The sequence below is a fragment of the Macrotis lagotis genome, chromosome 8 (genome assembly GCF_037893015.1).
Source record: "Macrotis lagotis isolate mMagLag1 chromosome 8, bilby.v1.9.chrom.fasta, whole genome shotgun sequence".
NCBI lineage: Eukaryota > Metazoa > Chordata > Mammalia > Peramelemorphia > Peramelidae > Macrotis > Macrotis lagotis.
In genome coordinates this window covers 120,564,818-120,584,687 of record NC_133665.1, presented here as the reverse complement: position 1 = coordinate 120,584,687, position 19,870 = coordinate 120,564,818, and the positions used below count along the sequence as shown (strand labels likewise).

Here is a 19,870-nt window from a genome sequence, read left to right as displayed (position 1 = left end):
ACTATACCAAGGGAATTTTTTTTAAAAGCCTTCATAATCAGTTTTTGAATACAGGTTCATTTCTGGTGGAAGGTAGATTGAGACCCTAAGATGATGACTCCCTTCAATCGAGAGACTCTCATTCACAATGAGACTACTCTGTTGTGTATGTAGAAAAGTTGGGTAGCTCACTGGGGTTGCAACAGTAGGGAGGAAGCATCTGGTAACTTACATTTTAAAATTATTCTTGATAACCAGATGCAATAAACTCAGTTGTTTCTCTACTGCTTGAAGGAGTATGAATGTAATCAGTGGCCCCCTAAATTCTGTTGCCTAGGGACAAACTTCCATCACCTCTGCCTTCCTTATGACTGCTACAAAGAAAATGACCAGGTGGAGACAAAGATGGACAGCTAAGGGAGGAAATGGTTAACAGATTCAAAGAGTTGTTAAAGTACTCCTAATCTTCCACCTTAGTACCAGCTCCAGGTTATTTGGCCTGTTCCACTTAGCCTCCCTCCCCCCCAGTCTAAACTAGTACTTAGTTATGCCCCTATTTTTCTTGATTTGAATTTCATTGGCCATGCTAATTACTTCTTAGCCTCTCTGTACACTTAGCTTCTCCCATCTGGAGGGATCAGAGAATGAAGTGAAAGGAAACAAGTAACTCTGAAACCTTAGGTAAAGCACTCAATCTTGAAGAGCCTTGGTTACCTCATTGGTACAATGAAGGTGCTGGATTCTGTATGTTCTATAGTCCTGTCAGGTCACTGGTTTTTTGAGGCTGCTTTCTCCCCAACATAGCTAGACTTCCACACTTCTGTTCTAGAAATTTTTCCTTGCTGACAAAGTTCAATTGACCCTTTTTTAACTGGGTCTGGATTCAGTTCAATACAGTAAACATTTATTCAGTGCCTACAATGTCCCAGAGACTGTGCCCAAGCTCCGGGGATACCCCCCCAAAAAAGACAGACCCTAACCTTGAATAAGACAATGTATGAGGAAGTAGGAAGGAGATTGGGGAAAATGAATCAGTTTGGGCCTGGTGCTGGGGTTGTAGATGCAGAGAAGTAAGTTGAAAGCCAGGGTCTGCCCTCCTTACAGGAAGGGAATCCCACTGTTAGAGTTGAGTGTTCCACTCTCTAGTCCTCCAATTTTGGGATAAAAAATTCATTATCTGGTTTAAAAATGGGGGGGGGGCGAAACTGGAAAGCAGTTTGGCAAAAACTAACTACAGAGCAGCATCTTACATAAGATAAGGTCAAAATGGATATGTGACCTACTTATAAAGAGAGATATTACAAGAAAATTAGAAGAGCCTGGAACATATTACTTAGCAAACTCATGATTAGATGAACAATTATAAATAAACAAGAGGCTATTAGCAAATATAGGTGTAAAATGAGTAATTTTTATTACATTACATTAAAAAGGTTTTTTTTTACAAATGAAATAAGTATACTTAAGTTCCTCCTATGGGCCCCATACTCTAAGTGCTTTTCCTAGCTAAGATGAGGTGGGGTTGGGGCTTGACCCACCTTTTCTAACTAAATATCTGTTCTTTCTGTTTTTCTACCACACAATTGCTACAGCTATATCCCCACCACAGTGCCTGTGGATATATATCATCATCATACAGAGATCATTTAGCACAAAGACTAGTGTGCAGAATAGAAGCCATTTTATTTTTTTCCACTATTTTTACTATTGTATCCAGAAATTTTACATGACAGATAAGATCTAGTTTCTATAACAAAAATGTAGAAATTAAAGTTGGTGGCCTGAGTCTATCCTATATACATATATATATATATATATGTGTGTGTGTGTGTGTGTGTGTGTGTACATATATATATATATATCATAACAGCATGTATCTACAGTGTATATAGTGAATGCATCTAAATAGCCATTCAGTTATATGTGTGTGTATGTATAGTTGTATACATCTATAAGTGAATTTTAGAACGGCTGAATGGCAGCCTCTGCAGATCTACTCTAGTTATCCTCATTTGACAGATAAGGAACTTGAAGCTCTGATATTTCATGACTCATCTGAGTTCACACAACTAGTCAAGAAGAGAGCCAGGGCTCAAATCCATGTATCTGGTACTGGTGCAGTTCAATTTCCAGCCTAGAATAGTTTCCGATTTGCCTCCATGCCAGAAGACATGATCTTTTCCAAGATTATGATACATGGTAACTTTGGTTTAGGTAATATGGTAACTGCTAACATGTAACAATTAAAGCATCACTTCAAGTAACCTTCATTAGTTCCTCTAGGAATGCTCCAAATAGAGTTTTTCTCTGTTTTAATGTTCCCCATGTTCTATAGGTAATATCACTTGATCCAGGTTTCTGACTGTGTTAAGTTTCATCGCAATTGGCTATTCTGTGTTTCCATAAACATGAATATGAACCCAGAAATTTTAATGCCACTTGTAAAAATAAATTTCTGAAATAGATTTTACAGGGTTTTTAAGTTCCAAAGACACTAGGTCAGAAATATTTTAGGATTTGGATATAGTTAATGCTGAAATTTTTCACATAGGCAAAATGAATTCAAAAATATAATGGTAATTTTTCTTTCACTATTGGGTTTATTTAGCTTTTAGAATTACTATAAACACAAATGTATGTGCATCTGTTCATATTTATGTCCTTATACACATGCACATACATAAGCAATGTACTGTGGAATTGACTTATACATCAAAATTATGTAGGTTTGAGGCGACTAGGTGGTGCAGTGGATAGAGCACTGGCCCTGGAGTCAGGAGTACCTGAGTTCAAATTTGGCCTCAGACACCTAATAATTACCTAGTTGTGTGGCCTTGGGCAAGCCACTTAACCCCATTTGCCTTGCAAAAAACCTAAAAAAAACTTTAAAAATCATGTAGGTTTACTTTCCCACTTTTAAAAAAACACATTATTAAGTCTTCCATGTATTCAGTATTGCACTTGGTGACATTTAAGGAACATCATTATGCGCATCAGTTATCAGGTTATAGGAAGTTTGACTAAGATAAGTTGGGATTTTTTTTTTTAAGCTTCATCTTTGGTGACCATACATCCATTGTGTGTATCCCTAATTCTCTACTTTTTCAATTCTTCTGACATATTCCCCACTACACTTTACCTACAACTTTGATTCAGTAAGTATTTGACCAGAAACAGGACAGGGCCCCTGCCTTTGAGGAATTAGTAGTCTTTGAGTGTTTAAAAAATAACTTGCACATATCATGAAACAAATGATGAATAGAATATAATCGAGTGCTGACGTATTTGATAGAAATTACTAGTTAATCAAGAAAGCAAAGCTAATGACAGGGCATGAATTTATACTTCATTCTTTTCATCAGCATCAGTTTCCCAGGAATGATATGCTGAAATGTATTTATTCATTATAGCTTACTGAATGAATGGACAATAAATAAACCAGGAAACATAATTACTCCTTTAAAACCCCTCCACTCCCAGCTGGACCTAGTGTATGAGGAGTGACAACCGTATAAAAAAGGCAGATTTTCTAGTGTGGTTCCCCAGATTTTTCAATGACCCTGCTTTTGAATAGGGAAAACAAAGCAACAAAAATGTAACTTTCAAATAAAGTATGAACTTCTCAATTATGTGTTAGTTAAACAGGAAGGTAGGGTAGTGCTTACAGGGCTAAATTTGAATTCAAGTCCTACTTCAGATACTTAACAGCACTCTGACATTTGGGCAAGTTTCTTAAATCTTTCTTGACCTCATAACACTACCTTACCACCCAGTATTTTGTGAGTATCAAAGGAGAACATTTGAAGTGTACTGCAAGCCTTAAATGCTACAGAAATACTAAATTATCACTATTCAAATATATTCTTGTTGTATGAATACAGATACATACTTAATGCTTGTCCCTCAGGGGCAATAAAGAGATGTACAATGGATGTGATGAATAGGTTGTAACATATTACCAACAAAAAATTATGAACATTGTGCTTCTCAGACTTTTTGGTCTAAGGACCTGTTTACATTCTTAAAATTTTCATATGTTCCTTGATAATTTTTAGTGTGTTAGAAATTAAATTAAATTTAAGCTATTTAAGTAATAAAATTATGATCTTTATTATTAAATATTATGAAAATAAATATTTTTTAATATTTTTAAAATAAAATTTTGATATTAAATTTTAAAGTTCTTATTAATCTATCTAAATATAAATAATAATCTATGTTAAAATATATAACATGTATATGAAAAATTCTCCACAATAAAATGCTTAATAATAACAATGGTATTACTTATGTTTGCAAATCTCTTTAAGGTCTAGCTAAATAGAAGACAACTGATCTCTCATACCTGATTCTACATTTAATCTGTTTCAATATATTGTTTTGGTTGAAGTATGTGGGGAAAATTTGACCTCATACAGATATGTAGTTGGAAAATAGAGGTATTTAAAATAGGCAAATAGCCTTTTAATAGTAGTATAAAATGACTGCCATTTTATAATACTGCATATTATTTTAAAAAGACCTTGTGAAAGGATCTTGAGGTAGCTTAAGTGTTCTTGGACCCACTTTGAGAACACCAAGATGGTCTATACTCTAGAAGAAGGATAAATGATATTAAGAGTAAGATATAGGGGGGAAATGGCACTGGCAGGCTTGGCACCACATCCAGGCTGGCTGCTCAGGGTTCCCTTCTCCTTGCTCTAGGCTTGGGGAAAGGTCCCAGCGCAGCCCGAGGCCAGATTCTGGGGAGGAGTGGATAGAGTGTCTTTCAAAAGAATCTGAATTATTTGCAAATATTGTCCTGGGCCTGCATATGACACATCAGAAGTTTACCATTACTTTAAGCAGTGACAAGAGTTAAATCTGACTGCACATTGCTGTCTGACCAAGCAGGGTACCATTGTGGGACTAGATCTTCAGAACTGTTCCCTGAAAGAACTGGACCCACTCTTTGCTGAGGCCCATTCTGCCATTGTTTTGGATCTATAAGAAAACCCCCTCCTGAATATACCTACCTCAGCCTTCCGTAATTTCACTGAGCTCCAGACACTGGTGGTGCCACTGAAACTAAGCTGTCCTGGTGGGAATGTTTCCTGGGATAATATCACCTTTGACGGTGACAGCTGTATCTGCCAGGGACAAAGAAGTCTGTGCGATGGCACTGTGCAGCCAGCAGCAGCTCTGTGTCCTGAGAATGCATATTGTGTCCCTGATGGCCCAGGCCTTTTCCAGTGTCTTTGTACTAGTGACTTCCATGGCTACAAATGTCTATGAGAGGGTTCCTTCCCACTCCTCATGTTCTCTGGAATCCTGGGCACTACCACATTTTGCATCTCCATCCTGCTCTGGGGGACCCAACTTCGCAAAATCAAGGCTTCCTATGGACCTAAAAATCGAATGGACTCCTACGGGGGCCCGCACAGGCGCTTTCTTGCCGGGCTCCTGAGTGCAGAGGAGAGCTGGAGTCTTCAGGTGGTCTGGCACGTTCTGGACCAGGCTTGAAGTTAGAAGTGTTTGTCAGGGATGTTCGTGTCTAATAAAACCCCCTTGTTTAAGGAAAAAAAAAAGAGTAAGATATATATATATATATATATATATATATATATATATATATATATATATATAACTAGAAAGGAGGTAGGCTATTTCAAGGACTACCAATGGAACTAATGAGGCAGCTGGGTAGCACAGTGGATAAAGCATGCCACTTACTAACTATGTGATCTTGGACAAGTCACTTAACCCTGACTGCATCATATCCAGTACCATCTCTAGTTGTCCTGATTCATATCTCGCCACTAAATGCCTCCAGAGGAAGAAAGCGAGACTGATGACTTAGCACAGAACCCACACACTCAAATCCAGTTCATGGCATCATCTCCCCCAATGTCATGATGATCTTCTTTAAGTGAAGGGCAGACACAAATCAATCATCAATCAGTGGGTCAATCTTTGTGCTCCTTTGATATCCTTGCAACATCAGGATATCTAAGAGAAGACCAAATCAGGTCTTGGACTAGAGTTTGACAGGTGGGAATTGCTATTTATGCCATTGGAGGGAATATACATTAACAACATTGTAGATCCTTTTGGAAGAAGGATTTAATTTGTTTGACTTGGTCCCAGAGAGTGGAACTGAAACCAGTAAATTGTTTCAGATCAGTATAAGGAAAGAAGGGTCTGCTCAGAAAAATCTCTGGAGGTTTTCAAAACTGGTTGAATAAGCCCATTTTAGTTGTGTTCTGAGGCATCATGGAATATTGGAAAGAGTTGGAATCAAGAATGAGAGACCTGAGTTCAAGTCTTGCTTCCAGCTCTGACTGTGAAAGGTACATAACCCTCTCCAAATGTCATTTCCCTCAGTTATTAAAAGAGCAGTAATGCTTCCCTAGAACTTACCTCACAAAGTAGGATTGTGAAGTCTTAGTAAGCTAATGATTAAAAAAAAAAAACCCTTGTGATATTTGTAGCAGCTCTTTTTGTGAGGCAAAGAATTGGAGGTTGAGAGGATGCCCGTCAGTTAGGGATTGACTGAACAAGTTATACCATATGAAGGTTATAGAATACTATTGTTCTATAAGAAACCATGAGTGGTCAGGCTTTAGAGAAGTATGGAAAGAATTTCACAAACTGATGCCTAGTAAAGGGAGCAGAACCAAGAGAACATTGTACACCTTGACAACATTGTGAGTTGATTAATACCATCCACATCCAAAGGGGGGAGGGGGTAACACAGAATCTGGATGTGTTCTATGGTCATTTTTTAAAAATTTCTCTTATGTTTTTCCTTACTATCTCATGATTTTCTTTCTTCCCCCTTAATCCTAATTCCTCTTACACAAAATGACTAATATAGGGGTGGCTACGTGGCGCAGTGGATAAAGCACTGGCCCTGGAGTCAGGAGTACCTGGGTTCAAATGCCGTCTCAGACACTTAATAATTACCTAGCTGTGTGGCCTTGGGCAAGCCACTTAACCCCATTTGCCTTGCAAAAACCTAAAAAAAAATGACTAATATATATGTTAAACACAATACATGTACAACTTTTACCAAACTTTGCTGCTAAGAGGAGGGGGGAGGAAAGGAAGGGTGGTAGAAAAATGTGTAATTTTTGAATTTACAAATGAATGAATGTTAAAAAACTAAAAAAAAATTAAAAAAAGAAAAGAAGTTCCAGTGCTGATGTTTCAGAGAACTTTCATGGTGACTTGCTGACTCTTGAGACTTATTTTAGCTCTAGGAGTCTATGGGTTCCCCTTTTCTGTACCTCTTTTTCCTTTCCTATAAACCCCATTTGCAGCTTCCTAGTGCCCTTGTGCTTTATTTCTAGAGCCATCTATGAAAGCTTATTACTATAAAAGGAGCTGATATCAGCATCTTAGAATTAATTTAAATTATTAGTTATACCACCGTTCAAAAATATTGACATTTTAAGGCCCACCTCTGGTCACAGAATGACAGAAGTAGGTCTCTAGGGGTTTTTTTTAGGTTTTTGGGGGTTTTTTTGCAAGGCAGTGGGATTAAGTGACTTGCCCAAGGCCACACAACTAGGTAATTATTAAGTGTCTGAGGCTGGATTTGAATTCAGGTCCTCCTGACTCCAGGGCCGGTGCTCTATCCACTGCGCCACCTAACCATACCCAGAGTTTTTTTTAAAGGAATTTTCAGCAGCAACCATAGCTAAGACTAGTATTTTGAAAAGCAGCCTTCACTTACCTGTAAAGCCCCACCTATTCATAACCTGGGGCTCCTCCCTTCTAATGATGGTTCCAAGAACTGCACAAAAAAGAAAGATCTTCCATGAGAATGGATCTCTGGACACTTGTGGTAATTAGACTTTTTGCTATTCCCTGCCTTGCAGCTTCAGGCTTTGTTTGCCTGAGTGATGGAATAATTCAGTGCCGGAATGAAGGGAGTATTTCCTTGCTTCCCACCTTCTGACCAGGAGGGTACAGATTTGCTTGTATAATTTTTGGATAGGGCCAGTGTGGGGATTTGTTTTGCTTGAGTATGTTTGTAACAAAGGTGTTTGGGCAGTGTGAGTGTGTGTGTGTGTGTGTGTTTCAAATGACAGGGAATGAGAAGATACAATAGAAATTTTTTGTTAATTAAAAACATTAAATAAAATTTTTAAAAGTGAATATTTTCTCCCTCCCCTTTAAAAAAAAGTAGCTTTGTCCATACTTTCAAAGCAGTCTGATCTGCTGCAATGCCTCAGTTGAGTGTTCCAGAGGCAGGTGCCTAGAGTTATTTTTGGCAGAAGTGTCTCTTAAGACAACACAGGTGCATTAGAAGACAGATCAGCTTCAGAAGGGGTTCAAGTCAGAGTATGTGCAGGATTATTTTGGCTCCTAGGCGTTCCTCTGACCCCATTAAGCCTGGCTCCAGGGAGCATAAGGCAACCCACAGTGAATGTTAGTTACATCCTGTGGGAGTCTGACTTTAAACCAATATGAGATTTTCTTTGCCCCTACCCTGCTTTTTTCCTCTGGCCACATCCTTAGTAAGTGGTGACAGAAGGCCCCTTGTTGCTTGTTGACCAAAGATTCTTTGATGAGAAAGATCGTTTCAGCTGTGAACATCAATTTACTATCAAGAAAAACTAAGCAACATTTCCTAAGGAAATGATTTCTCTTTCATTCCTCCAGGCTTTATAAAATAAGAGAGTATCAGGACAGGAAGCAGTTGCAGCTTCTGGTGTTTGGAGACGAAGGAATAAGATATTTTTTGGTAATTTAATATTGAGTTATTTAGTTTATAAGTAAAGTTTATAGTTAAAAAGATTTGTTGATACTGGAAGCAGTCCTGAGGAGAAAGATCTTGAAAATTTATTTATGTCATTTAGGATTTGTCAGAATTCCACACTGTTCCCAACAATGAATTTTAGGAAATTGGGTCACAAAGTGAAATTTCTCACAGTAACTACATTATAATTGAGGATGTGTTTTTGACCAATCAACCAACAAATATTTATTAGGCATTTTATTATATGCTAAACAGGAGGTACAGGTATAATTAGTGAAACAATCTCTATACCCAAGGATCTTTTATTTTAGAGGTAGACGGATACACTATACATGTATATAATTGTCTAATAAACACACACAGAGAAAAAAGTCTTCCCAAAGTCTTAGTGCCATTTTAAGTTATTAAAACTCTGTGTGTGTGTGTGGACATAGTTTATAGTTGTTAAACATGTACTATGTGCTAGGCCTGAGTCCAAATCTGGACTCAGACACTAGACACTTACTACCTTTGTGACCCTGGGCAAGTCACTTAAAACTGATTGCCTTACATCCAAGGCTGTCTCCAGTCTTCCTTCCATATCTTACCACGGGATCCAGATGGTTCCAGAAGAGAAAGTGAGACTGATGACTTAGCACAGCACCCTTTCACTCAAATCCAGTTCTCTTGCTTGTCATGGCATCACCCCCTGATGTCATGGTCTTGGAGAATGAAGGACAAACAACAATAATAACTGTGTAACCAGGGAAACAAGTCCAGAGAATGAGCTTCTATTCTTAAAAAAAAATCTATGTAATATAATCTTAAAGAGAATAAGCACACATGAACTTTATCTTAAAGAGAGTGACTGAAAGAAACAGAGATAAAGATGGAGTTCATTCTGGATGTACAGGACAGCTAATGCAAGATGGGTTACACAGTCTGTATAGATTTGGAGGGAAAAAAACAAAATGAATGTGTCAGGGAAAATAATTGTAGCTATGGCCTTCATTCAGGGAATAATTTATTGAGTACTTTTTGTAAAGTTTGTGCTAAGAGCTGATGGAGATCTTTTCTGAATCTAATGTGGTCTCAAAAACCAAAGAGTTTTATATTTTCATAATCATTTAAAAATATAAAAATTCTGCTACAAATCCTGCAGTGTTGTATTTATGCCTACAATAATTGAACAAGAGATGCCAGTGTATTAAAAAGTATGTATACAGTTCTGCTTGACCATAAATTTGACCTGAAGTTTCTATTAGCTTAAATTAAATAATTCAAAAACCTAATTTTCCTCCCATAGGAGATCTTTAGGAAAGGATGACTTTTTCTTTTCAATAAATATCAGAGTAGACTGAAGAGGAATTCAGAGTCATTCTTGACCATTTGATTTGAGTTATTAAAAATAAAAACACCCACATATGTATATAGACATATCCTCACTGGGAGGTATGATGTGGAAAGATCAATGCATTTGGGATCAGGATCGGGCTTTGAATTGCATCTCTGACACTGCCTATCTGAGTGACACTGGGCAAATTATTTTAAGTCTTCAAAGTTCTCTTATCTATAAAGTTAGCTAATAGGTGGTACAGTGGATGGATAGTGTTATACTTAGAATGATGAAGTCCTCTCAGTCACTTGCTAGCTCTGTGTGACCTTGGGGCACTTCACTTAGCTCTATCTGTCTTAGTTTCTTTTTTTTTTTGTAAAGTGGGCATGATAATAGTGCTTACCCCCAAAGGTTATTATGTTAATCAAATGAGATAGCATAAATAAAGTGTTTTGCAAATGTTAAAATGTTGTAAAGGTTAGTTAATTATAATAAAAGGAAGGGCTGAATTGAATGATTTCCAAGGTCCCCTCTAGCTCTCAATCTCCATTCATTAATTTTATGAATTAGGGATAGAAGAACAAAAATGCCTGGAACCTGATTTTGGTCATCTTCGTTTATTTGCTTTCCCTTTTCACAAATTCATTAGGGGCAAGAACCATGAAGGGAAAATGAAGTCCCAAGAGAGTAACCTGAAAGATGCCTGGGGAATGGAATAAAGCTAATTATCCTTTGTTCTGCTGAAAGGAGGTGTATTTATGAACTGATTGCAGGGTCCAGTCCCAGGTTTGTTGTTAAGCTCTGCTTAAGATCAGGAGCAGGGGACCCATCCTGGTGTTGAAATCTTAGAGAATGTGTGTCAAGGTTTGGAGATGTGAAATATATATATATCCTGATTTTTATAGAATTTAATCCGAAGAGATAGATTGCGCATCATATTTGGTCTTTTGCTGCCAAGTTCAAAAGGCTAATCTCAGAGCAAAATGTACTTGTTCCTCTCTCTCTCTCTCTCTCTAAGTCTCTGTCTTTCTGTCTCTCTCTCTGTCTCTCTCTGTCTCCTGAAAAATTTCAGGAGGGTCTCTGAATCAGACATCAATTAAATCTTTGTTTCCCCTAACCTCTAACTGAAATTAAGCATTTCCTCCAGTTTTTTTAAAAACCTGATTCTTAGAAACTGTCCATACTCTTCACCAGACTACCAAAGAGGGCTTGTGACACACAAAAAAGGTTAAGAACCCTAGTAAAAACACAATAATATGAACTGGAATGTGTAAGTTTTATGACAGGAGACTTCTGGGGTGGAGCTGAGATGGTGGCATGAAGCTAACATGCTCCCAAAGATCAATAAAGCCTGTACTCTGACATTCAAACTACAGATCCCACCAAGAAAAAGAGAAGATTCAAAGTAGTTTTCTACTGTAGACATTATGGAGGATCTTTAGTGAAGATCTTTCTCTTTGGGGGAAAAGGGGAAGTAAAGTCCAGGAGGTGAGAGAGCAGGGAAAGCCAGCTGGAGGCTCTTAGCCACAGAGCAATCCAGGTCCCAACAGCTTAGCAACAGCCGAGGTCCTGGTAGCTAGATAGCAAGCCAGCAGGGACGAACCCATGTCCAAACAAAATCAGAACCCTGAGAACATGGGGGTAAAAGACAGGACTGGGTTGAGAACAAAACACTGTTAGATCGTAACATAAAGGAGTAAACAAACCTTTGCAAAGGCAAGACCTGGACTGAATAGGCAGCATCTTGGCCAACAACAATCCAGGGATCAGACCCCAACCCCAACAAAAAAAAAAGTTTGGATGTTATACTCCCTATACTCCAGGAATAGAGATAAAACAAAAAAAAAGAGCAAAAAAGCTAAGAGAGTACTCACTATAAGAAACTACCTTAACAGACAAAATAACAATGCCATATCTGTAGAAGAAAGCAGTAAAAAAAAAATCACAGGGGAAGTATCAAAATAGCCTATAAATTGGACTCAAATACAAAAGCTCTTCAGAGAGCTTGAAGAATAAAAACTAAAGGAGAGGAAGAAGAAAAGTGGAAAAAAGAAATGAAAGTTATACAGGAAAATTATTAAAAATTGACCAAGGAAATCAACTCTGTTAAAAGTAAAAATGACTAACTGGAAAGGGAAACACAAAAGCTAATTGCGAAAAATAAAACCTTAAAAATTAGAATTGAACAAATGGAAACCAATGATTCTATAAGACTACAAGATTCCATGAAACAAAATAAAAAAGCTGAAAAAATTGAAGAAAATGTAAAGTACCTTTTAGAGAAAATGAATGACCTGGAAAATAGATCTAGAAGAGACAATCTACAAATCATTGGACCACCAGAAAGCCTAGTTCAAAAAGAACCTGGAAAACATCATGCAGGAAATTATAATAGAAATATGTCCAAATCTATTAGAACAACATAACAATATAACCATTGAAAGAATCCACAGAACCTCTCTAGAAAGAGATCCCAGGATAAAAACTCCAAGGGCTGTAATAACCAAATTCCAGAATTCTCAAAGGAGAGAATATGGCAAGCAGCAAAAAGAAAACAATTCATATAAAAGGAAACACAGACTCACCCAAGACCTATCAGCCTCAACAATGAAGGATCTGAAGAACTGGAATAGCATATATTGGAGAGTAAAGGACCTGGGATTATAACCCAGAATGTACTACCCTGTAAAATTCAGGGAATGTTGTCAGGGAAAAAGGTGGATGTTCAATGAAATAGAGGACTTTTCAGAATTTCCTGACACAAAGACCAGAACTGAACAGAATTCAATCACTAAATACAGAACTCAAGAATTACATTAAAAAAAAAAGGTTAATGAAAAGTAGAAGGAAAACAAAACAAAACAAATGTTGGTCAAGACCATCAAATTGTATACAACCTAAAAGGGAAGACATAATACTTCTAATTCTTTAGAACTTTACTTTTCTTAGGATAATTAAAGGGCCAAATATATTTGAAGAGAATGGACCTGAAAGATATGGGTATAGTTGGGTCTTATCTTTCCATTGAAGAGGTCTGAGATGATATCACTGTGCTTGAGATAAAAAGCCCAGAAGAAAAGCATGGGTATTTAAGTGTCTCATTATCCTTTGACCCACTTTAATCCCCACTGTGCTTAGCACCTTGTCTAATGAGAGCAACATAAACCACAAGAACCTGAGTCTGTGTCTGAACCTTACAATCATTTGTAATGTTCTCAAGTGAGACCTCCAGAGCCTCCCAGTACTTGGGGATCTTTAAGAGTCTTGCTTCACTTAACAAGGGGTTAAGCCCCCTGGGTGGGGAGGGGAGGGCAAAGTGGGAGAGAGAATAGGCCTTGCTTCACTTAAATGGTTAAGTACCCTGACCCTAGGTGGGGAAGGGGAAGGGATGAAGTGTAAAATAAAATAGACCTGGGGGGAGGGTACAAATAGTTCAAGAGATGATATGGCTTTGAATGATACTTTGTCTTATGTGTACAAAGGATTATGTGTACCAAAGGTACTTGAAAAAGGGGTAAGATAAAAAAAGATTATAATTATAATTTGATGTAATTTGCGTCATTATACTAATCAAGCAGACAATCTGTGATGACCCCTTGATAACAATATGAACTTATCAAGCAATCAAATAATCAAACTGATTGGTGGTACCTGATTAATAGTACTAGAACAATACTAAAATAAAAGGGAAGAGGCAGAAAGATATATAATTTTAGAAGGAAAGAAGGGAGAATGTGAATGTTGAGTAAATTTTATTAGATAGATTTAGCTCAGAGAGAAATAAGATACATTCCCACTTAGGTTTACAAATCTACCCTAATCTACAGGGAAGGGGGGGGGGGGGTGATTGGGAAGGGGAAAAATAAGGGAAGAAGGGATTGATAAAAGGGAAGTTGAAGAAATAAGTGAAAATAAACAGTTTAATTTTTAAAAGAAAAGTCAAAGAGGAAAGACAGTAAAATTTTAATGAGAAGGAATAAGAGAAAAGGAAAGAGAAAAATATTAATGGAGAAAGATAGCATGGAAGGAAATATAGAATTAGTAATCGTAACGGTAAATGTGAATGGGATGAACTGACCCATAAAACAGAGGCAGATAACAGAATGGATTAAAAACCAGAATCCTACAATATATTGTTTACAAGAAACACATTTGAAGCAGAGAAATACAGAGTAAAGGTAAAAGGTTGGAGTAAAATATATTATACCTCAGCTGAAGTAAAAAAATCAGGGGTAGTAATCCTAATCTCAGATAAAGTAAAAGCAAAAGTCAATCTCATTAAAAGGGATAAGGAAGGAAACTACATCTTCTTAAAAGGCTCCATTGGAAATGAAGCTATTTCATTTCTAAACATGTCTGTATCTAGTGGTATAGCATCCAGATTCCTAAAGGAAAAGCTGAGAGAATTACAAGGAGACAGCAAAACTTTAATAATGGGAAACCTCAATCTCCCTCTCAGGACTAATTAAATCTAACAACAAAATAAACAAGAAGGAAGTTAAGAATGTGAATGAAAACTTAGATATGATAGACCTTTGGAGAAAACTTAATGGGGATAGAAAAGAATATACCTTATTTTTAGAGTAGATGGCACCCATACCAAAATTGACCATGTACTAGGGCACAGAATTCTTAGAATCAAAATTGCAGAAAGACAGGAATAATAAATACACACTTCTCAGACCATGATGCAATAAAAATTACATGTAATAAAGTTCATGGAATGATAAGCCAAGAACTAATTGTAAATTAAATAACTTTATCTTAAATAATGGTGGATCAAACGGCAAATAATAGAAATAATTATTATATCCAAGAAAATGTTACTAATGAGATATCATATCGAAATTTAAGGAGTGCAGCCAAGGAAGTTTTGAGGGGAGATATTATATCTCTAAATGCCCATATGACTAAAGCAGAGAAAGAGATCTATGAATTGGGTATGAAACTTAAAAAAAGCTAGGAAAAAGAACAAATCAGAGATCCCCAATTAAATACCAAATTAGAAATTCTGAAAATCAAGGGAGAGATTAATAAAATTTGAAAGCCTGGAAACCATTGATCTCATAAATAAAACCAAGAGTTGCTTTTATGAAAAAACCAATAAAATAGGCAAACATTTAGTTAATCCAATTTAAAAAAAGAAAAGAACCGAATTACCAGGATCAAAAATGAAAAGGGTGAACTAACCACCAATGAGGAGGAAATTAAAGAGATAATCCAGAGCTACTTTGCCTTAATGTATGCCAATAAGTTGGATAACCTGAGTGAAATGGATGAATATTTACAAAAATATAAATTTCCCAGATTAACAGAAGAGGAAATTACTTAAATATCCCTATTTCAGAAAAAGAAATTAAAGAAACCATCAATAAACTCGCTAAGAAAATGTCTCCAGGTCCAGATGGATTTATAAGTGAATTCTGCCAAGCATTTAAGGAACAATTAATTCCTATTCTACAGAAACCATTTTTAAAAATAGGACAGGAGGGAGTTCTGCCAAACTCCTTTTATGACACAAATATGGTACTGATACCTAAACCAGGAAGAACAAAAACATAGAAAATTATAGACCAATCTCCCTAATGAATATTGATGAAAAAATCTTAAATAAAATTTTAGCAATGGGACTAAAGCAAGTTATTACCAGGATAATATAACTATGATCAGGTAGGATTTATACCAAGTAGGCAGAGATGTTTCAATATTAGGAAAACACTCAACATTATTCAACATTTAAAAAGCAAAACCAGCAGAAATCATATGATTATCTTAATAGATACTGTGAAAAAGCCTTTGATAAAATACATCAATTCCTATTAAAACACTAGAATGTTTAGCAATAAATGGAGTTTTCCTTAAAATAATAAATAGTGTCTATCTAAAAACCATCAACAAATATTGTATGTATTGGGAATAAACTTGGAGCATTTCCAATAAAATCAGGGTTGAAACAAGGATGTTCATGATCACCATTACTATTCAATATAGTATTATAAATGCTAGCAGTAGCAATAAAAGAAGAAAAAGAAATTGAAGGAATCAGAATTGGCAATGAGGAAGCAAACCTTTCACTCTTTGCAGATGATATGATGGTATACTGAGAGAACCTGAGAAATCATCTCAGAACTCCTTGAAACAATTAAGAAATTCAGCAAAGTAGCAGGATATAAAATAAACCCACATAAATCATCAGCATTTCATTATGTGAACAATAAAACCCAAGAGCAAGAGACAGAACGAGAAATTTCATTTAAAAAACTACAGACAACATTAAAAACTTGGGAACCTATCTTCTGAGACAAATCCAGAAGCTGTATGAACACAATTATAAAGCACTTCTCTCTCTCAAATAAAGTCAGATCTAAATAATTGGAAAAATGTCAAATGCTCAGGTTTAGGTTGACCTAATATAATAAAAATGACAATTCTACCCAAATTACTTATTCAGTGCCATGCCAATCAAACTACCAAATAATTACTGAGCTAGGAAAAAAATAGTAACAAAATTAGTCTGGAGCAAGAAAAGGACAAGAATAGCAAGGGAACTGATGAAAAAAATATAAAGGAAGGTGGCCTAGCTCTACCAGATCTAAAACTATTTTATAAAGCTACAGTCATCAAAACTGCCTGGTACTAGTAAAGAAATAGATTAATAGGGGTGGCTAGATTTTGCAATAGAAAGAGCACCATCACTGGAGTCAGAAGAACCAGAGTTCAAATTTGACCTTAGACACTTAATAATTACCTAGCTGTGTGGCCTTGGGCAAGCCACTTAACCCCATTTGCCTTGTAAAAACCTAAAAAAAAAAAAATAGAGTAATGAATCAGTGGATTAGGACAGTTCAAAAGAAGATGCAGTAAATGATTACAGCAATGTACCATTTGACAAACCCAAAGACATCAGCTTCTAGGATAAGAAGTCACTATTTGACAAAAATTGTTTTGGGAAAACTTGAAAACAATTTCACACCCTATACTAAGGTCAAAATAAGTACAGGATTTAGACATAAAGAGTGACACCATAGATAAATTAATAGACCAAGAAATACTCTTTCAGATCTATGGAAAGGGGATAAATTTATGACCAAATAAGAATTAGAGCACATTATAAACTGCAAAATGAATGATTTTGATTGTATTAAATTTAGAAAGTTTTTGCATTAATAACATTGTTGTTGCCAAAATTAGAAGGAAAGCAGAAAGCTGGGAAAAAATCTTCACAAGTAGGAATTCTGATAAAGGTCTCATTTCTAAAATATATAGAGAATTGGATCAAATTTATAAAGTCATAAGTCAGTTCCCCCCAATTGATAAATGGTCAAAGGATGTGAACAGTTTTTAAATGAAGAAATTAAAGTTATAATCTTACGAAAAAATGCTCCAAATCATTATTGATTAGAGAAATGCAAATTAAAACAATGAGATATCACCTGACAATTACCAGATTGGCCAAGATGAGAAAAAAAAAGGAAGATGATCAATGTTGGAGAGGTTGTAGGAGGATTGGGACCTTGATGCACTGTGAACGGATCCAACCATTCTGGAGAGCAACATGAAACTATGCCCAATGAGCAATACAATTTTTCATACTCTTTGTCCCATCAATTCCAATTCTAGGTCTCTATCCAGAAGAAATTATAGAAAAAGGGAAAACCCCTTCATGATCCAAAATATTCACAGCAGTTCTTTTTGTAGTGGGAAAGAATTGACAATTGAGATGATGCCCTCAATTGTGGAATGGCTAAACAAATTATTGTACGTGAATACTATGTAATACTATTGTCCGATAAGAAACCATAAATGGTCAGACTCTAGAGAGCCAAGAGAACAATATACACACACATCTACAGCAACATTGTGAGATGAGCAACTTGGTGGAAGCAGCTCCTCAGCAGTTCAGAGAGCTAGGACAACTCTATTAGACTGCTATGGACAATGTTATCCCCAACCAAAGAAGGACAAACAAAACAAAATACAATTTTAAAAAACCCAACCCTTCAGAATCTGATGAACACTTTATGAAAATTATTTCTTATATATCTCTTTTCCTTAATCCTAATTCCTCATAACAAAAATAACTAATCTGTAAACATGCTTATCAAAACATGTATGTACAATGTTAACCTAACTGTTAGATGCTGAGGGGAGGTGGGGTGGGAAGGGAGTATGAAAAGAAATTTTGTAACTTAAAAAATATACATGTGCATATGGATGAAAATAAATTAAAAAAAGGTTTTTAACTTTTAAAAAATATTTTCCCAATTACACGCAAAGGTAATTTTCAGCATTTATCCATTTGCAAGTTTGAGTTTCACATTTTTCTTCTACTCTCTTTCACCAAACCCTCTTCTTAAAGTAGTGACCAATCTGGTAAAAACCATACTTCAGAATTGTGTTTAACCCATTTCCATATTAGACCTGTTATGAAAGAGGGATTAGAACTAAGGATTTGGGGGGGGAGCCATGAGGAGAAAAAAAGAAAGAAAAAACATAAAATAAATTTTTAAAAGGTGAATGTAGTATGCTTTGCTCTGCATTCAGACTCCATAGTGGTTTTAGGGTTTTGGGGTGTGTTTGCGTGTGTGTGTGTGTGTGTGTGTGTGTGTGTGTGTGTGTGGATTTGGATGTCATTTTACATAATAGGTCTCTCAGGGTTGTCTTTGATCATTGAAATGTTGAGAGGAACTTCCTTCATCATAGTTGATCATCTCACAATGTTGCTGTTAATGTGTATAATGTTCTTCTGATTCTGCTCATTTCACTCAATGTCAGTCCGTGCAATTTTTTCCATGTTTTTCTAAAGTCCAGTTACTGAAGATTTCTTACAGAACAATAGACTACAGTAATATTCATAGATGATAATTTGTTCATCCATTTCCCAATTTAGGGGATCCCCCACAATTTACAATACTTTGATTCTACAGAAAGAGCTATTTTAAATATTTTTGCACATGTGGGTCTTTTCCCTTTTCTATGATTTCTGTGATTTTCTTTGATATATACCTAGTAGTGTTATAGATCTAGTAGTGGTATCGCTGGTTCAAGGGATATTCACAATTTAATTGCCCTTTGGGAATAATTCTAAATTGCTCTCCAGAATGGATAAGTTCATCAGTACTACTTTTAAAGCTTCTCATAACTTCTGAGCTCGAATACAAATTGATATTTTAATCATACTTTACTCAATATAAAATTCCTACATAGTTGTAAAACAACAACCCCAAAAAGGCAGTACAATTTTATTCCAATAGCATGCAAGCTTCTTGAGGGCAGGGTTTCTTGTTTTATTTTTATCTTTTTATTCCTAGCATAGCAAATGGGTACTGAGCAGAGCTGAGAATTGAACAGGAGAAATACAGTAATGGAATAGTTCTTTACAAAACTTTAAGCTTTTAACTAAAACAAAGGATCTTTTATTCATTCATTCATTCATCTATTTTTTTTTTACTTGTTTATTAAGACTAGGCCTCCTTCTCTTTCCTATGCTTGGAAGTACAACTGCCATTCAGTGACCTGATCTCATTACTGATCACCAAGCTTTCACTTGCTCTTTTTCTGACTCAGACTGTTTGCCTTCCCCAGGTAGCCTGTCACCACCTGCTTCCAGGAGCTCACTCACTGTATTTGTGCCAGACTTAATCCTGAGAAGTTTGAGATGAGCATGGACAAAATTAATCCTCCTTTTCCATAAAACAACTACTTAAACAAACATATCATGTGCCCCATAAGTCAACTTTTCTTCAGAATAAACATGCCCAGTTCCTTCTACCCCTCATCATACTGCAGGGATCATGGCCATTCACCATCTTAGTCGACCTCCTCTGTAC

The 19,870-nt window shown here is 36.1% G+C and overlaps 1 protein-coding gene and 1 pseudogene across 12 annotated transcripts in view; both read left to right on the top strand.

Moving 5' to 3' along the window:
• COBL (cordon-bleu WH2 repeat protein) overlaps nucleotides 1-19,870 on the top strand; it is a 330,921-nt gene that overhangs the window by 37,608 nt on the left and 273,443 nt on the right. The gene's annotated exons all lie outside the window — the stretch shown is intronic.
• Nucleotides 4,771-5,540, top strand: LOC141494950 (all-trans retinoic acid-induced differentiation factor-like; annotated as a pseudogene).